General features: G+C 34.9%; 1 pseudogene; it reads right to left on the reverse strand.

Annotated features, from left to right (window-relative positions):
* Positions 1-2,574: 2,574 nt before the first annotated feature.
* On the reverse strand, positions 2,575-3,793 carry LOC123857991 (regucalcin-like; annotated as a pseudogene).
* Positions 3,794-4,385: the final 592 nt, after the last annotated feature.

Here is a 4,385-nt window from a genome sequence, read left to right on the forward strand (position 1 = left end):
AGACTCCAAAATTATAGCAGTAAAAACTATTTCTTTAACTTGTAGTACTGGTATTTGAAACAGTACTTTTATCATATTTACATTTTTTGTTTGAAACAAAGGAAAAATACATGCATTATCCTAAAGGGTTGAAGAAATGGATTCACCATACAAGTTGTAGTAGAACACTGTGCAGATATATTCCAGAATTCTAATTACATTTTAAGATTGGACTACTCACGAAGATGATTTTAGAAAGGAATATACACACACACACACAGACAAAACAAAATTGTCGCAATTTTATTTCTCTAGGATGCATTTAGAAGGTAAATAGAGGGTACCATTGAGGATAGATCAACCAGAACAATTTTATGGAAGCCATGTAAGTACTTTCTTCTTAGAATTTGTTGTTAAAAAATTATTAAGTAAAGGCCACTTCAAGTATAATGGAATCTATTTGCAAGACCTTCTGTTTTTGTTGTATAAAAACCAAGAAAGTTAAAATCATGTGCCACGAGTCATGTAATTGGTAATATTAAAGTGGAGTTATTTAAGGAGCTGAGTACTAAAAGAAAGGAAAAAAAGAAAGAAAAATAACCTGCAATTCTGTTTGTAAAAGTTTTATATGGGTTACTTCATATTTGCTAAAGATAAAAGCTTGTTTTGAATATCACTTAGCTGCCAAACATCTGGGCAAAGCTGTGACCCATGAGGAATGATATTTAATGAAAGATGAGCTATGGATTTTATACTAATTTCGGTCCCACCACTGCCAAGTTCAGCTCCTCATCAGGGTAACAATGCCAAACTATTCATCATGCTTTGTCTTCACAGGTGGCCTTGTTCTCTGATGAAAATCTGCAGTTCAGTGGACATTGCTCATGACTGAGGGGCTCAAACTGAATCAAATGACAGGGATCAGTTGACTTCATGTCTACATACAAAAACACTCCCTTCAGAGAAACAAAAGCAAAGAAGTGAAGAAACTTATATGTTCCTCTTAGAAATTGTTTTCTTAATTCCAATTAGGTCCAAACATGGCATGCTAGTAACTCATGAAATTTTCTCTCAGTAGGATAAACTTGAAAAATATATTCTCAGAGACTTCTTTCTGAATTACTGATCCACTACTCTTTGTATTTCTAAATTAGAATTCTAGGAAAAAAATTGCTCAGTGTAGTGCTCTGGAAAGAAAGCTTTTGACCACTCTGCACACTGTAATTTAATGAAGAACACATTACAATAGATTCAATGATAAAATTATGCCCTGACAATGAAAAGAAAAAAGAAAATTAGAAAATATTCTACAATACATATATTATTTAAGTGAAACTTTCTATCTTATGATAGGAAGATTTGAATACATGAAATTTTAATGAATTTTTACAAATGTATTTACATTTCCCACAAACATTTTACAAAAGAACTAGAATGAGTTAAAATTTTATGTTCTACTGTCTACAACTGCAATTGCAAAAGGCAACTATAATAAAGCTTGAAATAAAATTATTTTGTTTCAAAGCTAAAACTGATTATCTTCAAATAAGTCATTTAAGTTTTGGGGAGCTATGTTTACTAATCTCTAAAGTATAATGCTGTCTCATTCACAAGGTGATATTATTACAATTTCTCCCAATTTTGCCTTAGCCTAGAGCAATAACAGAAGCCTAACTCAATGTAGTACTGCCCAGTCAATGTGGGAACAGGGTCCGAGGCTAGTGGTTACAAAGCTAATTCTGCACTAGCAGACAGGGTCTAGAATTAGTTTGGGACAGAGTTTTCCTTTATCAGACAGCACACAGCCAATATTTCTTTTTTATTATAACATATGAGTTATTCTCACTTAAAATCTTTTTTTAAAAATGAACTCAAATTATTTCATAGAAAAAGATTTTATATATTGATTATTAATATCTGTCAATATAGCTGTATCCCAAGACCAGGAAACTCATATCCTACTATATAATTCCAAGCAAAATTTAAAATGACATTGAATATATATTATTATAGCAGATAAATCAGGTAGAATTGAATTTCAAATACTCACCATCAAAGATATATGATAAAATAGATGGAATCTATGAAAATGTATACCTTATTTGATATTGCTTTCCATGAATAGTGTTTTTGCATATTTCCAAGAGTTATATAAATGACATAGAGAGTGTGTTTTTCTTGACTTTCTGATGCAAGCCCTCCATATATGAGACTTTATACAATAATGTTATTAACTTTTACTGTAGGAGCAGATATGTATGTGTAATTTCAGTCTTGAGTTATTTTGATATGATTGTAGGATGACAGAACTATAACACATCTACTGTAAAGAATAGAGGTAAAGAAAAACTTCTTTGCATTATCTTCTTATATTTTCTCTTTGGTTTTAAGGAAACAGCATTCCGTATTATTAAATGGATAATATATAGCTATGCCTAAAATCTTTTAAAATTAAAAATTTTCTTCCAAATTATAATTAACATCCAGATTGAGTTCTATGGCTAAGTAGCTTTTTCTTTTTTTTTACATCATACAGTTATCTATTCAACAAGTAAGAACCTTTTCATAGGAGTTGAGGAAGAGGCAGCTTACTAGTTACATACATATGAAAAAAATACCAGCAGTATTAAGAGGAATAATAAGAAGGCATATACAGATCTTCCCCATCTGCAGGTCATAGTCAAAGGCATCCGGAGAGTAGGAGAGACTGTCAATGTAACAAAAGATTTTTGTTGTCCAGGGTCCAATCCAATCCATTGGAGATGTCCACCTAGTCAAAGTACTTGTCCACGTGGTGGTCAGGAGAGAGGGAGTACAGAGACTCCTGGTGGGGCTCCAGAATGCCGGGGCTCTTTCCTCAGACATGGTGCCCCCAAAGTATCTCCCAGCGGGATCTACCCTCCTGTCATTGATTCGGTTGTTTTTCTTGTCTTTATCTACTGTTGCTGGGACAACTGCAGACTGATATTCCCAGTTCAAAGTGCAGAATTTTTTCCAATGGTGGCGACCTGCATCTCCTCCTGACTGGTGAAGGGCCACAGAACTAATGGGGGCATCCACAGTCACTTGCTACGTGAATCCCACTGGCAAACATTTTGCAAGAATATCTAAGAAGAGCAGAGGGTTGGACGACTCCTTCCATCCTGGAGACTCACAGCACCAGCAGTTCTCCAGCAAAACACATTCAATCTTTTTTTTTTTTTTTTAAAGATTTTATTTATTTATTTTTTAGAGAGCGAGCGAGAGAGAAACAGCATGAGAGGGGAGAGGGTCAGAGGGAGAAGCAGGCTCCCCGCTGAGCGGGGAGCCCGATGTGGGACTCGATCCCAGGACTCTGGGATCATGACCTGAGCCGAAGGCAGACGCTTAACCATCTGAGCCACCCAGGCGCCCAAACACATTCAATCTTAATGGAAGACATTGTCATGGGGGAGATCTTGGTGCTGGTGACACTCGGAGAGCTGGCTCCTAGGTGGCTTTTGAATTCCTGTTTATGTGTTCTAGTAAGTCTTAGCTTTGACTTACATTTTCCACTTTTATGTATATGCCAGTATATGATGGTTGAACCCCAAGTTGTTATTACATAGTCCTAATAGTGTCTTTCAATTCCCTTATGTTCTACTCTCTGATTTTTACATTTTAGCATGTAAGAAATCTATTGAAATTTTAAGCCCGCTCAAACCTTTTTGCCTGGGTTCATTTTTTGAATCTTTGAGTTACGAAGGCTACTTACCAGGTTTTTCCTGTTAACTGTATTTTTAGTCCCTTCTGGCAAATTTAGAATTAATTTCCCAATAACATGAGGATGTAACATTCAGCACTGGAGAAACTTCATTTCTACTTTAGAAGCAGAGAGGAAGTGTGCATTGATTTTGCACCCAAACAACTTAAATGTTGTGTTCTATAACTGCCCTCTTTGCTGACTGGGGAAACTTTGTGTTGGGAATTCCTTCCAGAAAAAAAAAAAAAAAATTGAGAAAATGATACTTAACTGGTTGTAGTGGAAGAATGTAAGATATTCACATTCAGGATTCACCAATGAGGAGGGCATTGAAAAAAATAGCCAAGGGGTTGACATATATATCCCAAATAATCTTGGGATCTATCTGCAAGGATCTGTCCACTTAAAAACTTGCAACAAGTTTGGATCTATCTGCTTAAAAAATCTTTGTCCTTATGTAAATTCTTTCCTATGAAAGCCCTTTTCTTGTGGTTACCATAGGGATTACATTTTATAATTGCCCAAGTATATACTGTTAAAAAAAATTCAACCGAATAAATTTTAAAGATGTAATTAACTTTATTAAATGATGCATGAATCAGGCAGCAAGTAGGAGCTCCAAAGGGCTACAGAAAAGGAAAGGGTTTTTAAGGTAGAGAGGAAGTGAAAAAAAGGAAGTTATTAG

This window comes from Mirounga angustirostris, unplaced genomic scaffold (genome assembly GCF_029215605.1).
Source record: "Mirounga angustirostris isolate CCGP_5_RB_7025 unplaced genomic scaffold, mMirAng1.0.hap1 SCAF_13, whole genome shotgun sequence".
Classification (NCBI taxonomy): Eukaryota; Metazoa; Chordata; class Mammalia; order Carnivora; family Phocidae; genus Mirounga; species Mirounga angustirostris.